The 25463-nt window shown below is 47.5% G+C and overlaps 1 long non-coding RNA gene across 1 annotated transcript in view; it reads left to right on the forward strand.

The window, feature by feature from the left end:
- LOC308198003 overlaps nt 1-25463 on the forward strand; it is a 120157-nt gene that overhangs the window by 42829 nt on the left and 51865 nt on the right. Inside the window, exons 4-6 of the long non-coding RNA XR_013953524.1 lie at nt 2486-2560; nt 2709-2835; nt 24520-24635. This is a non-coding gene — a long non-coding RNA (uncharacterized lncRNA). The remainder of the gene's footprint in view (nt 1-2485; nt 2561-2708; nt 2836-24519; nt 24636-25463) is intronic.

The following is a 25463-nucleotide window of genomic DNA, read 5'->3' on the forward strand; positions in this document are numbered from 1 at the left end:
CTTAGAAAAATGTTTAAAAAGGTGGCTGGAGACTTCTGGGGTGCTCACTTCTCCAGCAACGCTGTTTGAACACCTCTGCGGTCCGGGCAGGCGTCCAGCTGGATGTATGGACGCTTCACTGGAAGGAGCCAGGCAGGGTTTGCTGCTGAGCTGGATCCCAAGCAGCAAATCCTGCTGAGCAGTGGTTCGAGCCCAGCCTGAGCTGTTAGCGAGGCCTTGGACCGTTTGTCCCGCTCGGTGCATCTGGCAGCCTGGCGCAGAGGTGCTGTCACAGGCAAGGGTTAGATGTTCATTTTGAGTAACTCAGCAGCACCGAGTTTGAGACAGGCAAAGGTGGGAGCTGTTGAAGCTGCTGAAACAAGAACTTGGCCAGCCACCTGAAGTCTGCTCATGGCTAGGTGTGCCCGTGGGCTGGACAGACAGACACTTTAGTGCCTATTTTACCCCAGCCCACACATCAGTTATCCTTTTGCTTATCTTGAGACTCGAGCACCTTTGCAGCGCCTGCCTTGGTCTCCTCAAGGTGAGTCAAAACTGACACATGACCCCTCTCCCTCCCCTGTGGTTGTTTTAGCTGTTAGCTTGTGAAACATTGATTTACAAATCAATTATTAAATTACAAATCGGTATTAAAACGTCCCATTGACAAATGTCAAATTATCCACAAGTGCATGCTATTAACTGCAGGAAACACTCCGAGCCACGGGCCCTTGTGTGATTGATCCTCCTGCTCCACAATGGCCCTTCTGGTCTTGGTGAGTTTCTACAGCTTCTTGAAATTTGCTGTTGAAAACCACACTGAGAATCACACCTGGCTTGTAGCAAACCGTGGTGACCTTACTTATTGCCTGGGAGAAAAAAAAAATGAGGGGAAATCCAAAGGTTTTGGCTTAAAAAGCATATTAAGGGATCCGAGTGGCTTTGTACGTTCAGCATCGACCCTTAGCTCCAGCAGAACGTCAGAGATGAGTTGGGAAGACCAAAAAGAGTTGAAATGTGGCATCAGCTATGGGGGCTTCTCCCCCTGGGCATGGCCACGCGGGGGTCTGGGACCCTTCTCGGCGAGGGCTGGGCTAAACGAAGTGGGAATCGGTGGAAATACCACTTTTCTCAACAGCTAAATTCTCCCTAAGTGTTCTGCTGGATTGGGACCAGCGCATGAATTTCTTGAGACTCTAATGGCCTTGCTTCATAAATATTTAATAGAGGCATCACTATCTTAGACCTGCTTAGGGTATCTTGAAACGAGTGCTGGAGGAAGCTTAAAGAAACCTGAGAAATGGACAAAAGAGTACACAGTGCCAAATTCTTGCTTGGCAAACCTCCACCGGTGCTGGAGCATTTGGCACGTGGTGTTCAGTAAAGTGCTCGCATCCACGCTTAGTTTTATGCCATCAGCATTCCCTGCCTCACTTCCTATACGCTGGTTTTCTTCAGGTGCTATTAAAGCTGCACAGAGAAGACCACGCTAGCTCTCAAGGCATTTGTGTTATTAGAAAGTAGAGATGTTGGGTAGCGTGTGCATCACCGGTAGTGCTTTGGATAGGGCCTTGCTGTGCAAGGGGCTGAATTAAGGTGGGGAATCTTCTTCCCTTCTCACCTGGTGCTTTTTTTTTTTTTTTCCTGGAAAATTGAACATTATGAGTACATGCAATTTTCTATGAGATGCTGCTTTGCCCAGAAAGAAAGGAGTATTTCTTCCTTTCTGGAAGTTAACCATGGCAAAGGGGGTGCTGTGCCCTGTCTCCTTCATTTTTCTGTCCTTCATTTTTTACCCCAATTTCTGCTGCTGAGAGTCCCCAGAATGGCTGGGAAGCCTCGCTGGGCATGGGGAGCCTCCCCAGTCCCGCTTGCACGATGGCAAAAAGCCACCAAAAGCTCCTACAAAGTGAAATGTTTTACAGGAAAGGAAATTGTTCTGGGCCGCTTCGTCCCATGGAGCTGAACTGCTTTAGGAAGCTGTGCTTTCTTATTAGAAACTCTCAGCCTGGGGGTAGTTTGGCGAGCAAAAAATAATTAACGGTGGTGTTAATAGGAGGCTGTTGCCAGGGTTAGGGCCAGGGAATGCTGGCAGGTCTAGCACAGGGATGGGGCGATGAGCAAAAGCAAAAGTGGCAGCAACAGGAAACGTCAGGGGATGTTTTAGAAGATGTTTTTTTTGAAACCCAGTGGGTTTTCAAAAATCTCAATTAGAGATGCTCCAGGGCCTGGCAGCTGGGTCTACAGGTTTGTTAACAGAGAGGCTGGGGAAGAGGGGAAGGTGTTTGCATTAATGAGGGCACAGAGCCCTCCAAAGAGATGCTTGGCTAACATGTGCTGGCACAAAGCCTGGGGATGGAGAGGAAAAGCAAGGACAGGAGAGTTTTGCAGGCTGGAGGTGACTTTAGGTCTGCTCGTCTCAAGCCAGTGACTCATCTGTCTGCAACTGATAGGACGTCGTCTGAGTTTTTTTTAATTATTTTTTTTATTTTTTTGGGAACTGCAGACAGCGTTGCGTGCTGATGTATCGAGAGGCTGATTTCTGTTTTGACTGTTGTCATGCTGGCTTGCAAAGCGTAAGGTATGTGTCACTTGTGGGGGTTAACCAGGCTCATTCAGCGATTTTATTAATAGCTCTGGGGCTTATGAATGAAAAAATGCGACTTGTTGAAATTGGAAGGAGTGGGAGGGAACTTCTCTTTTTTTTTTTTTTTTCCACTCTGCTGTAGATTTTGAAGGCTTTCCCCAGAAGCAGACACACAGGAAGGCTGAGCTCCGTCCTGCTCGAATGGAGCCTCACCAAATTACACCAGATCTGGATCCGGCCCTGTTACGCTGCAGGACATGCTGAGGCTTGTGAGTGAAGCCTGTTACACATTAACGTGCTAAATATCCAGCAACAGTGTCTGGAGTGAAGTTGTAGTGGCTTCAAGGCTTAGAGTTTTGCCTTTTTTATTAACTACAACAAAAAAGTCAGTAGATTACATTAACATAATTAGATAGATAAAGAGATAAAGGTAACATAGAAAATTAGACAGAAAATAAGTCTGAGACAACATCAAATATTTCTCTGGCCACATCTAACTCAAGCTACATCAAATATATCTAACAGCTACACCACCATGTCTTTTAAGGGCATGTGTGCTTCTGGTCTTTTTAACCTATATTTTGTTGCACATGCTGACCAGCCTATGATATTATTCCCTTGCTTTCTGAACAAAACGAACCTGCTGAGGAACTAATTTAGATGGCATTTACAAAAAAAAAAAAAAAAAGGCCCACATGTTCAGGAATTATACAGCTTTTGGATGAGTATTTCATCAAGGGTGGCCACGTCTTTTCTCATTCATTGTTCAGGGCATTTTACACAGAGCAGAGCGTCTCTTTCCAAATGATGGGCTCAGAAAGGAGAGGAGCTGAGCAGGACCACCTTTTATCACATGAGTAACCCAAAATTTGCAGCCAGAGGGGAGATGTGCTGAAGACAAAAAGGCTGGGCTGGGGAATAAAGTTTCGGCTCTGCTGCACAGCTCCTGGTCCCAGTCCAGCTCACAGAGAGCTCGCCTTTGGCCCAGTGGGCTGTAAATGATGCCTGTAATATTTGGTCCCCAGGCTCCTCGCTAGGAGATTAATAATCCTGTATGACACAGGGACAGGGGAAGCGAATTAATTAATTGAGGAGCCAAGACAGTACGTTAATGAAGCTGCTTTCCCCCAGGCTGATTCATCCAGTCTCTAAGGAAACCTGGGAAGAGATGACATCCCTGGCAATCCCAAAGGACTTGCACGTGCCTTTGGGGCAGTGGTCATAGGAACAGATCAGCTGGAGATGGGCTACCTGTGTGTTTAGGTTGGGTTTTCCCTTCCCTTCATTTGCTGACGCATATGAAAACTTGTGTTGGTGGTTCATGCCCCCAAATTCACTTGGTTACCATGAAATGCACTGCAAACAGTACACACGCCATCAGTCACATGCACGTGTTGAAATAGTCATCAAGGAGCAGGCGGTAAGACTTCTAGAAGTTTTCCTAATTGTGTTTTTATTCGCAGTAGAGAACTTGCAGTAATTGCAAGGATAAAAATTTGCAGGTTGCTGGAAAAAGCCAGTGTGATTCATAATGATACTTTGTTGAAGAGAAGTCCTTGCAAGCAGGGTCTCTGAATATAGAGGATAGAAAAGTGATTATTTCTCCATGGGACTTCTAAAATGCATTTCACTTAGGTGCAGATACCAGGTACAATGAAAATACCTGGTTTCTTTGAGACTACAGCTACTAAAGCTTGCTTTTTAAGAAGATCAGAGACCAGAAATCCTGCCGGAGCAGTGTAGCTCCATTCATCTCAGCAGTGGTTTTGGTTTAAAGATGCTACAGCATCAGCTGCATTTTTCTTGACCAAAGTATGAGTGGCCATAAATTCCAGAGCTTCATCTGACCGTCTGCACACAGCCTCGTAAATCAGCACGTATATGCTGGATATTGTTTGTGTCATGTGATATTTGGCAGGAAATAATTCCTGTATCTCCAGAAGGAGCTGATGTGACCTCCTGAGTCTGAGCACATAGCTGGCTGTGTGCTGTAGCAGGTAGCCCCACAGCTTTTTCTGGTAGCCTTCCCTGCACATTCATCTGTCTTCACCTGCTCTTAGGGACTTGCCTCCAGCGAGAAGCACACGACAGCTGCTCACGCGGCACAAAGATTCATCATTTTGGAGAGCTGGGCTTTTGGAAAAATGTATGTTTGCTGCTTCTGTGTAGACAGGCTTGTGGTGATTAGCTGGCTCCCATTTATTCAGTAGGATCCTGTAATTCCTTCAGATCAAAGCTGGAGCGAGGCGGGAGCGCTTCTGTGGATGTGGAGTTGTGAAGAAAGCAGCAGTGCAACTAATTCCTGATTAATCCTGACTCCTGCTTCAAAGGGAGCTCTGTATGGTAGAATAAGAAGTGGATCTGCATCACCATAACCCCCCCAAAAGTTTAAAAACTTAGTGTTTTTTTTTTTATGGAACCATATATTTTAAAGTCTGTTCTAATTTCCTTGTTTTTTTTTCTTCTTTTCCCTCCTGCTTGCTTTGTATCTTTAAGAAATATTTACTTTTCTGATTTTATTGCACTTCCTCACACCTTCCCCTCTGGAGATTTAAAAATCTGAGATGTTTACTGCCTCAAATACTCTGATTTTATGGGTCTTCCAAGAGCTCCACGTACAGTCGGCTGATATTCTCCTTTTTCTTTAAGCAAGAGTGTTAAAGAAAGAAAACCTCGAAGGACGAAGGCCCCCAAGGGTCATTTCTCAGACCCTTGGCAGAATGAGTAGCAGCACTGCTAATGCTCCTGATGGGCCGAGGGAAAGGTCTATAATCCCTTTTCTGTAGTAAATGTGGGCAAATCTGGATCTGTTCCTCCTAGCAACCAATAATTTGACATAAATTACATGGCAACTGCTTAGCGGGGTTTGGAGGTGTTGTTTTCTTTTTTTTCTTTGCCCCGAAGATGAACTTCATGTGCAGCAGGGCTGCCAAATATGTTTCATTGTAAAGAAATTTGCTTTCCAAACTGGATACCCCCGGGGACTGGAATCGCGTGGAGGCTGAGCCAAGCCCAACTGCGGGGAGGACATCAGGGAAATGGAGTGATGTTCCCCCTTTAAGCAAACGGCCCCGTTAGCAGATGAGGAGGTCTGTCTTGTCCCCTCTTTGCAGGCTGGTGGAGGAGGAGTCCCAGCCGCCGTCCTTCCTCCTCCCAGCCCTTCTGGGGTGGCATGGGAGCCCTCGGGTGCTCCTTGGGGTCTTGGCAGCTCCTAAGCTGCACGTTGGCTTCCACAGTCCTTTACGTGCTTGTAAGGGTGGCTGCAGTGCTCGACAACTTCGGCCTTCCTTTTGGGAGCGTGGTGGGGGAACAAACCTTTTGGTTTTTCACCGCAGCAGTCAAGCACACTGTTTCGCTTGAAGGACAGCTGGCTGGCTTTGTCTGCAGGGCTCAGACTTTGGGATCCCGAGTCCAAGGTGTCCGTAGGTGCCACTCCACCAGAACCAAGCGCCTGGCACCAGCAAGTGCTGCTCCTCTCGAAATTGGGACTTTTGGTCACAGCAGCAGCAGTGTAAGTGGCAGATTTTCTGCGACCGAAAGTCCTCCCCTGCACCCTACCCGCTGTCACTATTGACTCGCAGCCTAAGCCTACTAAATAGGGTCAGCGTAGTGCTCAAATCCTCAAAAAAAAAATACAGTTCAAAATGGGAAAGAAATGTTCTCACAGCCAATCCGAGCGTGGTGCAAAAAATGAGGCATGTCTGCTGTGTTTCAGAATACATGGCCTGATCCTGCAGTGTAAAACCTTGTTGCAGCTCGCCGCGCTCGTGCAGGGCAAATCCTAACTGTATTTCTCACGAAGCCTGTCTGTTGTGTTATCCAATCGAGTTACTTAGGAACAGCAGTCGCTCTCATATTTTAGCAGGGGACCAGGACCAAGCTTTCCTTTGTGATTTCAGAGCAGGCTTGTCCTGACAGTCCACACAGATGACGTAACCCGAAAGCAGCCCATTAATCTCCTCCGAAGCTTTAAATTCCAGTGGGCCATAAATCAAGCTGAAATGAGTTTGCGCCGAACAAAAGTAAAGGGGGCTTTATGGAGAACTTTCATTTTTCTGTGAGGCTTTCTTTTATTCTTATGTATTTCTTTAAGCAGCAGCTAGTTATGCCAGAGTGATGAATTTGTGTTTTTGCGTCTTCGTAAAATGGTTTGTTTAAGAGATGCATGAGCTGATGAAAGAAAAAGAAAGGGAGATTCCAGTGGCATGCTCTTAGGGGGAAAAAATGCAGAATTTATTTCTTTATAGCCCGTGGACAAGGCTGATTATATGTCAGCAGCACAGCGCTTGTGACTTTACAGATATTATTGGCTGTATCTCCCCGTCTGCCTGTGTTCCCCCAAAACCTCCTCCTCGTTCCCCCAGCTCCCCCAGACAGTGACATGGGTCACCACAGAGGCCAGAGTCAGACAGAAGAAGAGGAAGGGAGCTCCAAAGCCAGGGCTTTGCCAAAACGAGGTGCTTTGACTTTTAGCACAGTGGCCTTACATCTTTTTGGTACCTTTGCAAAAGAAACAGGAGGCCCTGCAGGGGTGGTCAGGGTAGGGAGGGATGCCCTCCTCGTCCTCCTGCGAGGCTTTGGGTGCAATGCTTGCAAACAGGGGCTGTGTAGGAGCAGGATGGGGCCGCCTGGCCCAGCACCTCCAGAGGACAACTGGCACAGGTCTCTTGGCTTCAGTACATCCTGAATTTTGTAGGCGTTCAACCAAAATCCCCCAAAATTCAGAAGCTGGAGCTGCACTTGACTATTTCACTTCCCTTTTTGCCACTGATGACCCAGGGCAGGGGCAGGGGGTAAGGAGCACAGTCAGTAAAGCGAGGCAGGCTCGTTTTGCCTTGACCTCAGGGGACAGCCGTGTCACCAGCAGAGCGAAAGGCCCCGACACAGGGGTGCCACCAGCTGGGGGGAGAGGGCCGGAGCCGTGCCCTTTCCCCCCGAGCAGCCACATGCCCTGCAGCACGCCCGCAGAGGAGGAGGAGGAGGAAGGAAGCCCTTCTGCGTAAGCGGCTGCTCTGGGATGTGCAAAACTACTCGGTGACCTTTCCCCGGCCCAGTTTTTCTGTGCAGAAAGCACATTATTTGTGCTTTGTGCAAGCAGTAAGAAGCAGGAGGATCTATTTTCCTTTTCAGTGCGGTGATGTTTGGAAGCACAGAGGGTAGCGAGATTTAAGGACAAGTATTTACATCAGAGTTCACTTGAAGAATGTGCTCGAAAAATCTGTCCCAGGTCAGCCTCAGGCTATTGGGCTTGTCAGTGGTGGTTTGGGTAGGAAGGCAAGGCGCTGCCCACCCACGGAGAAGTTGGAGCAGAGCTCGCTGGCCTGGGGGATGGAAGAGGGGAAGGTGTGTAAGCGAAGGAGTCCCTTCTGGCCTTAGCAAAACATGCAAATCTGCGCCTTTTCTCTGGTTTTCCAAAGTTCCTGCTGGACTGAAGAAGAGCTGAGGCATGCAAGCGTTGGCTGCAGAATCTTTTGTAGTAAATAATGCAGCAAGGAATAGTGGGAATGGAAATCAGTTTCCTGACTAAATATGATCTAGGCTTAGCATGGCATCGGTTCAGGTGGCCAGTAGACCAGATCTACCTTACCAAATGTTGGCATGGGGACCAGGATGGTGATCTCTTTCGTTAAAGCCATGCCAGTGTTTCGATTCCCTTCCAAAATTGATTTTTAGACAGCCTGAGAACCACAATACGTTTGCTAGTACGTGTTTTTTTTAAGCTGACTAAGGGCATATTTGAAGGCACGCCTTCCTTAACAAAATATTTAGGGAAAGGATCTGCTTCTAAAATCAGCAGAGGAGTTATCTCAGGAAGCCTAGCTCTCCAAAACACGAAACGCGCCTCCTTTTCTAGCCTTCAGACAATCACCTTTTGTCATTCTCCTGCCTCTATTTGCACTGTTACTTTTTCCCTTACTGGAATAATGCTTCCCAGCAGCAGGCACCTGGGACAGGCAAACATTGAAACCACTACATCTGTTTGTCTCTGGAGTCCCTTATCAGGGCTGGGAACTTTTTTACTAAGGGGCTTTCCCATCCAGTTTCTGTTTTCCTCCTCCTAAACCCTGTCCTGCTGTATTCCCTACAAACTGCCCATTTCCTAGGGGCAGCAAGCCCGCTTGCGTTCCCTCTCCAGTCCTACCTCCGTCCTTTGGGCAGGGTCAGCTGCAGCAGGTTGCCAATGACCAAATTCAATCAGGTTTTGGGTATCTCAGTTGCTTTTTGATGTGGGGAGGTGTTTTAATAAACTGTAGCAGAAAGAGGCTGCAAAAGAAGCCTTCATGAAGAACCACAGCTTGCCTTTAGTAGGTATGTTTCCAACCCTCAGGCTCCTCAATTTGTCAGAAAGTTGTTTTCCTATATCACAGGGAGAAGGGAAAGAGCTACTAGCAACAGCTGCAATTTCCTTCTGCCCAGAAGCGCGGAGCAGGGAGAAGCACCAAAGCAGGGAGCAGCCCTGGAGGAAGCTGAGTGCCGTGTCTGAGCTCCCTGCGAGGGTCAGGGTAGAGGAAGAAGACGTGCTTTGGTCTCGTAGGGTGCTCCTGGCAGGTGGCAAGCTGGGTGCTGAGCTGTTTCTGCACAAGAACCTGCTGAGGAAGGCCAGGCACAGGCTCTGGAGGAAGTAAGCTGTTGGGAATGGAGGCTTTGGTCCCTTTCCCTCTGCATTTTCCTTTTTTTCCCTCTTTTTGCCTCTCCATATTCTTGGAGAAGCTCTAGAGAAATTCAGCCATGGGGACTGAGCTCCCACGTGAGACTTGGCCTGGGGGTGCTGTGAGGGGACCCAGGACCTTCGGCATCTCCTAACCCAAAAGTGGGGTCCCTGCCTGTCTTGTTGCAATGAGAAAAATCCGAGGAAGTCTGGCACAGTGGAAAATTACCCAGGGCAAATAGAAATGTCCGAAGGAACAGCGATCTCTTCTGATGTCCAGCCAGGAAACCTCAAGGTTTGCAGGAAGCAGCGCTGGTGATTCAGGGGGTGGTATCCTTCCCTTTGAGTCAGTCCTGAGCTCATGCCTGGCTACGGCCACATCTGAAATACGGCTCCTCTGACAGCACGGTGCCCACGAACACTGCTGGAGGGCTGGCTCCTGGCGGGATTTTTCTTGGAATACTCCCATCCAGGAAGAGTTGAGGCTCGACCAACTGAGCCGGTGAGAGCTGGCAGAGCCACAGCTATGGCTTTGTAGCTTTGCTTGAGCAAGTGGAGGCATTCGGAGCTCCTAGATCAGATCCCTGATTAGCAAAATCAGGATAGCTCTGGCTCAACAGCAGCTGCCAATAATTGGTCTAGCACCATTAATCGTACAGCTCTGACGATTAAATGGGAGGGCAGGAGAAAAGCAAGAAGAGAAGAACATTTCCCTGTGGATCAGCCTGTGGTGCAGGGAGAAGCAGATCTTTTAGCCGAAGGACTTTAATGCTTGTGAAGAACGACGAATGGCTAAGGACGAGATCCTTCTTGCAGTGAGACTTCAATGGTTCCCCACAGCTCATTAAAAAAGGCAGCTGATGTGGGAATGCGATAGTGATAAGGCCTGAGGAGATGTTTAATGATAAGACTCCATCACTTGATACCGGAATGGTAAAATGGCAAACAGCTGAGAAGTTATTTTCCCTAAAAGCTAATACACTGAAAAAAAATGTGTCTCTCTACTGACTAATGCTTTATGAAGCCATGTGTGTATGCAGACATAGTCCAATGGGTGCCAGCAGCGTGGAAGATAACTTTGTGATTAAGCCTTTTCCTGGATTAGGTTGAGCTTGCAGGGCCCACAATAAATCCTGCAGCAGTAAGAGCACTTAACCCTGTCATATTCCACGTTAGCTAGAAATTTATAGGGCTCCTAAAATACGGGGGCTTATATGATTGTCGGGTGACATAGGTGAGGCTCAAACAATGTCACTGAAGTCAGTAGTGTTATCTCTGGGTAAAATTGACAAGACTTTGGTCAGATAATCACCTATGAGTGGATTTGTATAGATGTGAGTGGGAGGAAGGAGAAAGCATGGCAGAAGGGGAGTTACCACCACTGCTAGATCCTTTTTCCTTGTCCTGTCTTGCTGCTGGGAACTTGTTTCTGGCAGCATCCCTCTCCAGAGGAGCTGCAATAAATGTCAAGCGCTGTGCTGTGGGACTGAGGGAGCTGCCTGAACAGGGGGGCAGCTCTCATCTGCCTGACCAAGCCCCTTGTTCACACCTGAGCAGCCTGCAGAATAAGGTATTGGTGGGCCTTGGGTCAGTCTACTGACACCCTACAGAGTGAGCATCTTCTGCAGAGCCCCGGTCTGAATACGGAGGGGATAACCCAGCCCTGAAGTGCAGCGAAGCAGCTCCACAGCTTCATTCAGTCACCTCATTTCCAAACCAGCAGTGACACGAGCGGTGATCGTCAGAGCAGGCTCAGCTCTACAAACACAGGAGCACGCTGAAACGGGTGATGGTTTGCTCTTTTTCTGCCGACAGCTCTTAACAGAAACCACTCCTCTGGTCCCCAGATCCACCCATGAACACTATGAGCTCAGAAACGAGGCCTGAAGCCAAACCATTCTTGGTATTGGTTTTGCAAAAGCAAACAAAAAACAAGTAATGAGGTCTGTCCAGCTGTTTTTAACCCATTTCTAATTATAGCATGTTTTCTTAATGTGATGAATTTCTCCCGTCACCCTGGTGGGATCGCTCCGACGGCCATCAGGCTCTGGCTGAGCCCAGGAGCAGGGACCTGTGTTTCCCAACACCGTACAAAGCACTGCTTGTCTGCCAGGGAGGTTTTTTGGCTACGTGCTGTGCAGGAGCCATGGGCTCAGGTGCTCACGCTCGCTCCTTTTGGGCTTGCGTAACGGGGTCGATGGCCTCTTTGCACTTGCTCTGCATCGCCAGCGGGTCATGGCTGGGACTGGGATGCTCTCAGGCCACCTGGGATTTGTTATCTGCTGCAGAGGGACCTCAGGGAGTGCCACAAGCCCCTCAGGACCTAGAGCTGGATGTTGCCACTGCCTTTTAGCTCCTGTACTCCATGGGCTGTGAGCACCCCACACACCCCGTGGATATCCCACGTCAGCCTGGAACGAAGACCCCCATCAGCTGTGGCTCCTCTGACCATTTCTATTTAACTAAATCAAAAGGGATTGTTGCCTGGCCAGCTGGCAGAGTATGTTTGCATGTCTACAAGACAGAGAGAGGTGAAAAATAGCCAAAAGAAACACCAAAATATAGAACAGAATATACAAAAATACCAGAAAGAAAATAAAATCATTCATGGATTGCCTGAATGCTTTCTGATTTTTTAGCCAAATTCCATTTGGTTAAAATTTTCAATTTTCCTAATATTGAATGAAATTAAAAACCAAGATTCAGCCCAAGCATCCTTTGGAGTTTGTCATTTATGCCGCACGAAGGATATCCTGAGAACAAATTTTGACCATGTCTGCGTTCACAATAATGGCCTCTGCAGCAGACATCAGTTGGCTTTTTTTGCTTGCCCTTGCAGTAAAATCACAGAACTGTAGGGGTTGGAAGGGACCTCAAGAGATCATCGGGTCCAACCCCCAAATCAAAAAAAATCAAGCTTCTGAGTAGGGTCTTGCTTTGGAGGACACAGACAACCTGATCCCTGTAACTTGTTTTAGCAGAGCAGCCAATCCCACCATAAAGAATTTGCAGAAATGTGTGTAGTGTATTTGGGTTCTGCGGAGGATTTTTGTGTTTGGGTTGTGTGTTTTTTTCTTTTTTTCTTTTTTTTTTTCTGAAATCATCCAACATCCTTTTTCCCGTAGTAATTATACTATAAGCGTTTAAGTGGGTAAGCAGTGCCAATGCAAACCCTACTAAAATATAATTTTTCATGTCCATCCTGCCGGCAGGCCTTAAACTTAATGACTCATGTGAATCTCTGTTCCTCTCTCCCAGTGGGAGCTAATAAATCCTAACAGAGTAGCTGATGCCTAATGGAGTGTTTTCCTAAATAACTTTAGGAAAGGTGGAGGAAACGAGCTCTGCTAGGACTCTCGTTGGAGGACACAAATGCCAGAAGGTTGAAGGAAGCTGTGAAGCGTTGAGGAACTTGTGGTTCATGGCAGGCTGTATTCCTTGCCCTCACTTACCAGGATTTGGGAGCACTGGGTTGTAGAAGTGATAGTCCTGGAGAAAATGGGGCAGCATCTCATGTTTGTGATCCTGAGTGGCTGTTGGAAGGTGCTGCTTTCAGACCTACCTGTGTGACATGTCCGCATCCCCGAAATTCTCTGCGATCCCCAAACCTGTGCTGTGCAGTGCTCAGTTCTGTCCAGAAAGGCTGCAGCAAGCAGCACTCACGCCAGGCACAGGACAGAAGGGGTTGACATTATTTAAGAATTGGTTGTTATGGTTATTTTAGGTATTTTTTCCTTGAGAGCCTTGTCACCTAGAGCTCAGCAGTACCTGTGAGGGTTTGAAGTTGTTACTGCCCCCAAGTGTAGGAATTAACTCATCCCAAAGTGGGCTGCAGCTAAGGGGGTATACTGCTACCCCTGCGCTCGCTGGTTGTGTTTGTCTTGCTCTCATTGTGTCTTTCTCACTGAACGGAAAGGCCAGGCCCCTTTTTGGCACTGCAGTAACCTCTCCATCCCATTACCCGGCTCCAAGCAATTGCATGGATTCCCACTGATGTGTTGGTGTTGGAAGGATGGATGCTCTGCTTCCATCATTACCCCTTGTTGCTTGCTTACAATGGCAATACAGAAAGTCTCCCTGTCTACGTCTTTAGTATTTGCCCCAGAAACTCATTTTTTTACGTGGTTATTTCAGGGAAAACCTCTGAAGCCTTCTTGTCTGGCCCTGTCTGCGGTGTGCTCTTTTCTTTATGCTCTTTTCCAGCCTGGCTGATCCTGTGATTTGATGATCTTTACCAACCACAGGCTTTCCCTGTGCTGCCGTTCATCTGCTGTCCCTGCACATAATCAAAGTCCCAGCAGGAGCCTGGTTGCTTTGACCTGCTCCTTACTCTCACTTAACCCTATCACCAGAGCAGAGACCCTGGAAGCAGTTTGCCATATCAGACCTCTATGGATCATTGCCTTTTTCCCTTTTTTTTCTGCAGCATGAGCTGAAGTCTGTTCCTTAAAGACATGCCAGCTCTCCACCAGGACACCAAAATGCCTGAGGTCTCGCTCCCTTCCAGTAACACCGGATGGGTTTTGAGGGTTTTGTCTTCGCTGCTCACAGCCTTATTTTGTTAGGTCTGCCTCCTGGTTGCGGTGAGTGTGGGATGGATGTCCTGTGGGTTTCAGCTGGACTAAACACCTCTGCTGTGCACAGGGATTCATTGTGCAAGACAATGCCTTCGGTGTCAGCATGTTACAAGGACGAGCAGATGACCCCAGCCAGCCACAGAAGCCCCAAAAACATCGAGAAGACTAACACATCTGCCATCAGCAGGCACCGCAGCACGCTGCCATGGCTCATTGCTCTCAGAGCCGAGGCAGCTGCACCGATCGAGCTACATCATCCCTCGTGATGCCATGCAAAGCCGGTCCAGAGAGGGCTCTGCCCAAATGCAGAAGGTACGGGACAAAGGTCCTCAGGAAAACCACGTAGCCAGGTCAATCCCAGGTACAGGACAGCTGCAGGGCAGAGCTGGGGGATGCAGAAGCATCCTGAAGCCCAGAGAAGGTAGGAACCCCAGGGCAGCGCTGCTCTCCTGCTTTCTTTGCTTGTTTTCCTTCCTTCCCCAAAATGTCCCCAAAGAGAAGTTAAGTAAGTTGTTCTTTCTTTAATGTGAGACATCTGGTCTCTGGGATCTACAGTAAAAAGCAAAGCATGAAAAAATCTGGGTGGAAAAACATCCCAGCTTTTATTATCATGTCCCACAGAAACACCTCCCACGGAGCTGCATGAGAAAAGTGAGAGTAGGGCTGATGACCAGCCCAGAGGCCAGCGATTCATTGCCTCCACCTTCTTCTTTTTGCTTTATGTTATGCCTTGCACCTCCCCAAAATGCCTGGTGCTTGGCTGAGTTGGGACACCAGTTTGCGTCTGCTGCAGAGGGTCCTGCAGATAACTTCAGAGCCTTTCTGCAGCTGATCAAAAATGCTCTGGCCAATTAGATTTTTGGGCAGGGATTCTGACTTTTTAGAAAGCCAGCATTGCTTTTTCAATGAAATGATCGTGAACTATGGAAAACAATGCAAAGAAAACTTTAGCCCTTAAGATGAACTCCCAAGAATCCAGAAATCTTTCTGGTTTGCACTCTTTTTCTCTTTTAGCCGAAGGAGTCAAGTTAACAGATTTCTGCCCCCGGGCTTAAATTGTCAGCAGGCATGTAGTCGAAACCACAGGCTTAATTAAGGCACGTCACAAGATGATTTCACTTTCTGCTGCCTACCTCAAGTATTCGTTGTGTAGCTGAGATGTGCAGGAACGGATTCATCACTGCCAGAACAAAGGACAGAATGTGACTCTCAGTTGTTTGTTGACTCTCTGCATCCTGAGCTGGCCTGGCATTCAGCCCAACTCTCAGCATAAATGAGAGCAGCCTGAGGTTTGGGTGAAATTTGTACCAAAGATGGCCAGGGACCGACTCCAGGACTCAAACCGGACTCAAACCAGACTCACACCCTCAGCCAGGTTTGAGGCCATTGAGTGTCACAACACACTTTTTCCTATCCTAACGGGGAAACACACCCAGCCCTCTTGGGTGAGAATTATTGTCACTTAAGGCAATTCTGGAGTCAAAGTCCAGGATGCTGAAGTTGTCCTGGAAATGTTGTTGCATGTCTCAGTGTTTAAAGGGGTGTGAGCTGGTCCACTGACCTCGGCTGGGAATGGTGCACAGTTGAAAATGTCAGCTGGGCTCCTTCTGGAAAATCTGAGCCTTAAATCAGATGGGAAATTAAATATAGCAGAGTCTGAATAAAGGTCTGAACTTCATGTTCCAGTCCAGACAAATTAAAATGAGGCTGAAAACAGATCTGCAGGGCTTGGATCAATTACTAACAAGAAAGGGATAACCCAGGAAAGCCTCTTTTACAGATTGCAGAGGTAGGAGGATGAAAATTCAGCACAAGGTTATTGAGCAAAATGAGGAAAATTTTGGGTGCAGACATGCTCTGCTGGACTCCATGGACCAAAATGAGCCTCTTAGGGCCAGGAAATCTCAGGATCTTCAGGGAGCAACCTGGCAATCTGAGAAGTCAGAGCATCAATAGGACAAACACGACTGCCTGTCAGGGTGTGAGGCAAGTTGTTACCGCAACCAGAAGCCACAGGAAGGGTTGTTTTTGTAATATATTATTATAAATTATAGCGTACGCTGCAAAAGGCAGCAGTCATGATCCAGGCCTCCGGCAGTTATGGTAGCTCGGAGGCTGAGGTAGGCTGTTGTAGAAAGAATAACCCCACTGAGTTTTTGGGTGGAGACACACGGCTTTGCAACATGTGCTTATTAATACTTTCCACTTGCGCAGCAGTTCCCGGTCTTCTTTGAAGATTGCTGGCTGTCTGCTAGACCCTGTAGGGTGACCTTCAAGACACCATCCTTCACTTGCAGATCTGTTGAAAAATGAGCAATGCTGAGGACAGGGAGAGGCTCCTTCCTCCAAAATGGTTGGGAGCCACTCAGCGAGAGCTGGCAGACGGAGAATGTGAATTTAGAAATCTAGGGGAGGGCAGGTCGTGGTAGCTGAGGATTCACCCATCTCCGAGCTCTGAATTTCAGAACTTCCCTAATAATTAGGATATCTGTCAATATGTTTGCATTGGTGGATCAGAAGCAACTTGGTGCCATTCTCCCCGTGGCTGTTTGGTGGATCTCCGTCAGCTACGATGCAGTTCCTGGTATTGAATACCAGAAATCTGGAGGGATGCCACGCTCTCCATCACGCCTCCAGGAGAGGGCAGAGGTGGGCACAAGAGCTCCACTGGGTGCTTTGGCCAGGACCATGAGCTGAAAGCTGCTGCCACTTTGGAAAAAAAGGAAAGGGGATTGTGATTCATGGTAGCTCCGAGTCCCGAGGGACTTTCCATGAAATCAGCCCCCAAAGCCGGAGACAGGGCACACCCTGCTCGAGGAGGTTGTGGGGTGCAGATAGGGCAGGGTAAGTGTTTCCTTCCCTCTCCACGACGCTTTGCTGGCTGTGTAATCTTTCTGCCCTCTCAGAAACCCCTGGAGAAGCTGCCTGTACGTGGGGAGAGTTCCTCTCGCGAGCAAACGACACTACCCTGGAGGATAACAGCCAAGATTGGAGGAAACGATGGCTGTTTTCCCATGTGGTGGTGGTGGAAAATCAGTATTTTTTTCTTCCCTGCTTCCAGCACAGATACGAGTCTGGCGCAGAGCCAAACTTTGCTTTCTCCCACTTTTTAACCATCCCCTTCCCGTGAATTGGGAGCTGCTTAAGCCATACAGAGGAACCTCTCAGGCATTAGTGGCTCATCCTGCAGCTTCTGCTCTGATCACAAACGTTATTTACAGTTGTCCCTGGATTGCTGCAATGGAAAGGTTTGGGCATGACCAATGCAGCGCTCTTCATACAAGAACATGTCATATTTCCACAAAGCAGTTGGTGTCCTTCTATTTAAATGGGAAAGGCAGAAAGAAGGGGGACCGGGAGCATGGCAACCACAAGGAAATGCCCAAAGTGAAATGTTTCTGGTAAGTGTGACTCACAAGAGTCAAAACACTTCGTCTCAACCACTGGCCAGCTGAATGAGAAGAGGAAAAGAAGACAAACAGGACAGGACAACAGAACAGCATCTCTGCAGAGTTTCCAGTCCTCTTGCCCAGTCTCTGAACACTAGTTTCCAAATGTCTTTTCCCTCTTTTGCGGCTCATTGGCAAGGACAGTGGGTGCTTCAAAAGGATCCTTTCGCATTATATTTTCCAGGAAGGTATATTTTACGGGATTCTTCAGGATTAAAGTAAAATCCAAATAAAACTGAGAATAATAACAGCTTAGCTTGAGTACAACTCTGGTGAGGATGTTCGGGTTGCCTATGAGTTTTAAGAAGCATCTGCCCTTCATTTTCTCTGCTAAACTACACACAAATATATATTTACATATGCATATATTTATACACACCTGAAACCTTTAAGAACCAGGGGCTGCAAGCCAGGATTAGACCAACTGTTCGTGTAGCTGGTTTCTTGTCGACAAGGGTGGTCATTACTCAGTGTTTCAGGGGAAAACATAGAAAGCCCTTTACAAACCTGTTCTCAGGCTATTCTGCTGCAGAAAAATATTTCAGCCCGCAGTAGGTAAAAGTCAGCTTCAACCTGAAATGTATGTCATAACTCTTCCAAGTGCTCTTGTTGATTTAGATAACTCTGGATATAGTTGTCCTCTGTAATTTCTTTACGTCCCTGCTAAGCTGTCAGGCTCAGGTTCTTCAGTGGCAGGGACTGGCCGTGCCCGGCATGGAAAAAATGAGGCAAGGGCTTTTTTCTGCAGACCAGTGGTGATTAGCTGCTGGAAATGAAAGCCGTGAGTATCTTTTCTGTTTGCAGGCAAGTTGTGAGCAGTTTACATGAATCCTCAGTGGGATGTTCTCAGCGTGGAGATGTGTGCATAGGAAGGTGAGACTCACACTTTGACCTCAGGATGCTATGTGGAAAGCTTTCTTTGAGGCCAGAGGAAACAGGCAAGTGCTGTGGTGGACCAAGATGTTATCCTTTCCCTTCCCAACAACAGAGAACATTATTTTCTCTAAAAACAATGCAGCCAAGTATTTTTTTTCCATCATCAGAAAAGAACAGCCTATCAGCAGGCACTGTGTCAGATGTACTACCACAGAAGCAATTAATTAATTCATACGGCATGAGATTTTCTAAATTCTTTGATAATAAGTTCTGAAAACTGCCGGTCTGTCACATGGCAGGGGTAAGTCAGGTCTTCAGTGGCCTCTGCGCCACGAAAAGTGGACAAAAATGGCGATACAGCTCTGAGGAGCAGAGTTTTTTCCATGAAATATCTACTGTTCCCTCCTTGGATGTAAGCAAAATTTCATCAGTCTGAGAAAAAAAGGGGATGCTGATATGAAATTCTTGCTATAGGACCGAGGAGATGCAGTATCGCCTGGGTCTGTGTGACTTCTGTAGGTAAGCTTGGGCAGATCCTGTCATCTCTGTTCCTCAGGCCATCATCTAGGTTAGAGTTTTCTGAGTTACCCATTGATATTTTATTCTCCTCAGGGCAGGGACTTTTTGCTTCTTTATGGTTGATTTGTTTTTCCTTTTGGGTCTAAATGTGATTTTGTCATGCTTAATATTTGCACCAACTTTTACTCATTACCATCTAGCTGTCTGGTATAATGCTAATAAAACTTGTAGATAAATAGCAATTTTTGCTAGAAACACTTAACAATGGTCAGTACAATCAAAGCAATCAAAATAAAATTTTGCTTTGTAGCTAGTAGAGCTTACAGGAATGGTATCTCAAATTTAATTTCCTTTGGAAGGAATATTTTCAAGCATCCCATGGAGCCCAACACGTTCCAAGTACTTCAATATCTTTGAGGAACTGGGAAGATTAAAACACCCCATGCTTGTCGCTCATCGCCTCGTGGCACTATGAAAAAATTTAAGTCACAGCAAAAGCGAAATACACTAAATTCATCCTTAATGCCACGGCCCCGAAAATGTTGAAACCTTTGCTGCTGCCTGCAATGTTGTGGTTTTGATCCGCCAGGAAACACTTGTTTACAGCCTCAGCGGTTTGTATTTCCCTTTCGCAAGAGCAGTGCATCTTTTGTGCATCATTGTCTTGCTCCTGCCTCGGCTATCTCGTTTGTTGGTCTCAGCTCATGTTGCTCAAGCTCCAGCCCCGTTTGCTTCAGCAATGAAAGTTGCCTAGATGAAGCAATACCAGGAGCAAGACAGTCAAATTGCAGCTCATTTCTAAAAAAGAAACCTGAGGGGAAAAAAATAAACCCCCCAAAAAAACAACAAAATGTCAAGGAAAAGAGAAGTGGGGAAGGCCCAGAGCAACTCTGTGGCACTGCGAAGGAAGCAAGCAGAAATTATCACCTTCTCCACGGAGAAAATTAAAGTTATAAAGAAGGAATTCTTCCTGCAGTCAAAGATTACAGGAGATTACGGCATTATCTGTAGGAGATAACTGGTCTCATCAGGAGATTTGCAGGAATTAATTGCATCTAAGCGAGTTACTGCTGACAGGAGGTGCAGGGAGCATTGCTTGTTTTGGGAGACCTTCCCACCAGGGGCCTCAAGCAGGTTTGGTGCACAATCTTCATCGCCAGGGTGGGCTCAGGCTGGGCTAAGCCTCCGCTGCAGTGCTTGTATCTCGATTTTAAGGGAGCCTTAAAATGGAGAGTGGAGTCTCCTTGATTGAGCATAGAAAGGGACAATAAGGGATAATACTATTTTTTTTCAGTGCCAAGTAGGGGGAGAGGGCATACATTTCAATCTGCCTTTGCAGATGGTTTTTGTGGATAGCATCAATATGTTTCTTTTTTTTTTCTTTCTTTTTTTTTTTTTCCTTGAGGGGTTGCTTATGCAGTGATCGAACGGGACAGTGTGTCTGATAAGGTGAAATGTAAATTGCAAAGGGAACAGCATGTAACCCTGTCTCTGGCTTTGGCCGCAAATACATGGACATATATTTTCAGTGAACTGTGACATCCTGACTTCATCCTAGCTCTTGGTACAAAACACCACTTTGCTGCCCTAAAAGAAAAGCCTCCCTTGCAAAAAAAAAAAAAAAAAAAAAAAAAGAAAAAAAAAAAGGAGACACCAAACCTCCCAGTTACATCTGAATTATGAAGTGTTAGAACTCTTTCCCAAAGCAAGCCTTCAAAGCCTGTAGCTGATCAGATAAACATTTCACAAGCGTTTCTGCTGCGGTTGCAAAATCTTTTCTCTCCAGAGGGCCTCAACCCAAGGGAACGAGTAAGGCCAGCAGATGATGCTGGTGCTGAGATGTGTCTGCTGCGCTTCCTGACCATGGCAGACAAAACACACATAAGGATTGCCCCCTTTCTTCTCTGGAAATTAATGCTGATCTGACACATTTTCCCTTTCCTTCCCCCAAATGTGGCATGGCCTCTTGAAGTGCAGCTGAGGATTTGGGAAGGCTCTGAGAGCAGGGTCTTTACAGTTCTCCAGTCTCCATCATCCACCGGTGAGTGTGGCTGTCTACTCAGGGGAATCAAAGCTTCCTTTGAAAAGCAATTTAAGCCAAAAAAAAAAATAATAATAATAATAACAAAAAGGTCTGTTATGTTTAGGAAAAAAATAGAAGTAAATACAAATATTATCCTCTTGCAAAACCATTACCACATCAAGTGTCGATCCAAGAAAAAGAGCCACTGACTGGTGTAAAATGGTGTTCACACTACGTATCTGGCACATTTTGTCCAACAGTTTCTTCAGGAGCTGGCACCTCACCGGGACTTGTAAGAGGGCATCCCAGTGTCAGTGTGTACCTCCTGACTACCAACACACAACAACTGGTGAATGCAGCTCCGTGGTTCGAGGGCATGGATTCATTTACTCTCTGCAGAAAGCTGTTTAGACGAGCAGGGTTCAGCTCCCACAGGAAAAGAGCCACCTCAAATACAAGTGTTGTTTATCAGTGAGGGTCTCGAGGGGCCTGGCCTTGTCCCCACCGCGTCTGCGGAGCTGCCTGGGAAACATCACAAGCCGTGATCATCACAAGATTAATCTTCTTGTAAACACAGGAGCCAGCTTTGCGACTCCCAAGTTGTGTTTTCTGCCCCAGAACCAGGCGGTCTCCTGCAATTCCGGAATCTCTCCGCAAAATCCCTGCTGAATTACCTCTTGAGGAAGGTCAGAGCCTGGCAAGGCTGTCCCCTTGGTCCCCAGGGTGAGGATTAAAGTCTAACTAAAAGCCTGGGCTGCTATTTTGCAAGCTAAGGTGCTGTAGTTTTTATTTGGCACAGAAGTGGTGCCCAAAGTGCTGGTGCATCGAGTCACTGGGAGGGGAATTGAGGGATAATATAGGGGGTGCACCTGAGGTTCAGAGGTTTGAGTCCTGTTCCCCATTTGGGCAGCTGCTTTGGAAGATCTTGTTGAAGCTGTGGAGCGAGAGGAAAGAACTGGAGAGATGAGAGCCTGCAGCAGAGTGCTGAGACCCTGCACATCAATAGGAGATGGAAGCCTGTGAGCTGCTCACATTTGGTGCATCAGGGAAGAGAAAGCCATATGCCAAGCAACAAGCATGGAGGAAATGATGCTGAATATTTTGCTTTCTCAAGCAACTGCAGACCTGCATGATCATTCTTCTGTTTTCTTTCCCCTTTCCTTATGCAACCAGAGCACGGTGGATGGAGTTAGACCCCGCCAAAGCATCTGCAAATTGTCGTCCTGCAAAGTGCCAACGCTTTTGCACGCCTGCATATTTTCAACTTCAGGCTCTGCTTGCTAAATGTGTAAGTGGAAAGTAAAGGCTGAGTGCAGGCTGGGGGATAAGATCTTGGTCCTGGAAGCATCCCGAAGCACAGGCTTTCCCTTGGGGCTTTCGGTAATGCCCCACCACTGACACTAATCAACAGCATGGTACCAGGGATCGACTCTGTTCTCTGGATTAGGGTCCTACCTCTGCAAATCCTTGCACTAATGTTTATCCCTAAGCACGTGGCCGGGCCCATCGGTCCCAAGCTGCGTAACGTGAAATGCTGGGGAGCTGAGCTCCTTTTGGGGGAGTCCTCCTGGACACAGCAGCGCAGGGTAGGAAAAGTAAAGGAGTTGTTAAATGGATGCAACTCCCTCAGCCTCACTGGCTGCCTCAGCCTTCCTGGATGCATCCAAAGCATTAGCAGAAGGTGGCAGAAAGCGTCGATGGAAAGGTGGATTCACGAGCAGCCATGAGTGGCAAGGCACCATCTCCTCCCAGCGCTGCAGTGGCACAATGTATGGCGGCGGAGGTAAAGGGTGCTCGTTTTTGGGTCTCATTTAGGTTCTGGCTGGGCGAACGATGACTCTCGTGAGAGATCTCTGCAGAAGAGTGGGATGTAGCCTGTAGCCAAGTCGCTGGGGCCTTCAACCACTAATTTTTTTGGCCAGGGTTTCACCCGCTGGACTCACTGCAGCGAAGGCAGCACGTACGCTCACTTGGCCCACGGGTTCTCATGGCAAACACTATTAGTAACAACTTATTAAGGAATACTTACGACAAGTTCAAGTCACGATTGCATATTTGAAGCTGTGTTTTCTGTCTGCTTTGATTAAGTTATTTCTGATAAATATGTCAGGATATCTGAGATACACATTTACTTTCAATAGCAGTAAGAGAAAAAGGGGACGATGCAAACTTCTCCAAATAATGGGAAAGGAGTTTCTATGATATTTGGCTTCACGTTCAGCAGGCAGTACAATACAAAGGAGCCAGATAGGCTCGGGAGCACAAACACTTGTAAATAACGTTGCTTGGCTCTCAATCTCAGACGAGAGTGCCTGTTGGAAGTGTGTGATTGCAGTTTGTGAAACAGGAAACAGATGTACTCGGCACTGCCACCCTCTGCGGTTCGGAGTGGGGAGGTAGGAAGGGCGTGATGGGGGGGCAGAGACACGCTGCAAAGTAAGGGGCTCTGAACTCTGGGAACAAGAAGGAGCACTTGTCACTGCCATGCTGTTCTTAGTGGGCTCAGGGCCCTGTGCGTTCAGCAGCTAATCGGCTACTGACCCTGCTGCCACTGACCTGACCCAATTCACGATCCCACACTGAGGCTGTGGCTCGGTGGCACGGTAAATCCTGCTCCGGGGTTCCCCGCACTGAACCAGACCACAATGCTCTCTGCAACTGGGCTCATGCCACCCCAGGACAGCTGCTGAGCCACTTGCTTTGGAACTGCCTAATCCAGCAGAGGCTTGAGGGTGCGTTTGGGCTTGGCTTTGTCATGTTTTAAAGGTTGGGTGGTCTGCTTGTGCTTGCCAGCCCTCCTGCCGTGGGCAAACCTGAGCGTCGCACATCTCTGGCTCAAGCAAGCCCTCAGGTGCACAGCCCAGCACTGCGGAGACCATGAGGTTAGCAGGTACTGACTGCCCAAACAGCAAAGTGGCAATTAAGTTGATTAAACAATGACAAAATTAATGCATTTTGCCTCCAAAGTGAACCCAGTTAAAGCTATACCACCTGGCTGCTTCCCTCACCCCTCGGTCCATGGAGATGCAGGGATACAAATGGACCTGAAACGTATTTCAGGCTGAGTTTCTGAGTCTCTGGCACTTTTCTGTTCCCAGCAGCTCCGGTGGTCTTTGTTTAAGCTGCCTGAATTGTTTCTGCTGCTGGAACCAAATTATCGGGTCTGCTCCGAAAAGGGAAGCCATGCTCCCAAAGCCAGGGGACTGGCATGTGTGAGATGCTGGGAAAAGAAAACGTGTGAAAAAAAACAGAGCTTTTACTTGGTCTTTGATTCGCTTGCTGTGCCCACCAAGAGAGGCTGTAAGACCTCAACCTAACCTTGACTTCCCCATCAGCAACCTCAGTACTGGGAAAGCGAGGCCAGGCGGAGCTGGGCGAAGCTGCACCAGGGCAATACGCACAGCCAGGGAAATTGGCAGATCACATCGCTTTTTTCCGTCGTGCCCAGCCTGAGCAACTGGGGGAATGGCTTGATGCAACGTGGGAAAGAGGAAATAGATGTGCTCTGCTCCGCCACGGGGCCGAGGCTGGGGTAAGGCCGCGTGGTGGGAGCTGCGAGATGCCCCGGCATCAGAGCAGGGCAGCTGAGGTCGCCGGGGCGTGTTGAAATGCGATTTGGTACTTCTGTGGGAGTATGAAACAAAGCCATGGTTGGAGCATTTGTTGGCCTGTTGCTAGGCAAACGGCTCAAAAACAATCATATTTTGCAAACTGATTCCTTCTTTTCTATTTTTTTTTCTTTTTCCCTGCGGCCCTTAATAAATTGTCCAGGGTTAACTGTGATTTTTATCATCATATCTGCTCTTTGCTGTCCAACTTCTCAAATCGCCCGTGAGTTAATTTTCGCATCATTCATCCAGGTATTCGTCGTGCTGCAGTTCGATGCGTGGTCAGGTTGGCTCCTAAGGCACAGGAACTGTTTCTTCTCCAGGAGAACAAGCTCAAGGAAATCAGAGTTTTCACAGTTGTATTGCTGGTATGAATTTTCCTCGTATGGGGATTGGAAACACTTATTTCTTAGGCATTTTCTTTTAAAGTGCGATCTGTTCCCCGAAGCAAAAGAATAAATAGAACCTCACGTGCTTTAGCTTAAACACACCATTTACTTTATAAGATTACCTTGTAAGTGAATTTAAGCTCCGTGTCAAATATCAGAGCTATGGCCATGAAACGGTGCCTTTTTTCTTTTGTGAGTGGTGGAAATAAACCTGGATTTGGCCTTTCCCACGTGCAATTTGTGAGATCCCTCCGTCCGCACTGGGCTGTTATTTGCCAATCAGTTCATCCCCCAAAATCAGGAAAATCCACTTGAAAGCACACAGCTTCACTCTACCTACAGAGCACAACTTGTTTCCTCCGTCTAAAGGCTCGTTCCCAGCACACTGGTTTTCCCACAACACCTTGGGCACATTTTATCTCCTCAAGGGCCACAGAGAAATCCACATTGTCACACGCAGAGAAAAGCGGTCTTGAATGAATTAGTCTATACTTCTCAGCTGGAAAATGATAATTTGAACCATTCCTGTGAAGCAGTGAAATAATACGTGCAAAGTGCCGGAGAGGAGCCCAGCTTGGAGGCTTCTAGTGGAAAAAGAAAATTCGGATAGACAAAAAAAAACCTGGCATGAAGGAGAACGTCATGAGATCAGCCCATAGAATATGCTGAGGAAGACAGAAAGTGCCTGCCCAGATCTAAGTAACTCGGGCAGTAGTGTGCGTTCGTTAAGTTCTGGCTCATCAGATGCATCAAATTAGGAAGGCGCACGAGTGCCATGGTTATCGCACCACGTCCCTAACGAGCATC

Source organism: Anser brachyrhynchus (assembly GCF_964034855.1).
Source record: "Anser brachyrhynchus genome assembly, chromosome: 7".
NCBI classification, from domain to species: domain Eukaryota; kingdom Metazoa; phylum Chordata; class Aves; order Anseriformes; family Anatidae; genus Anser; species Anser brachyrhynchus.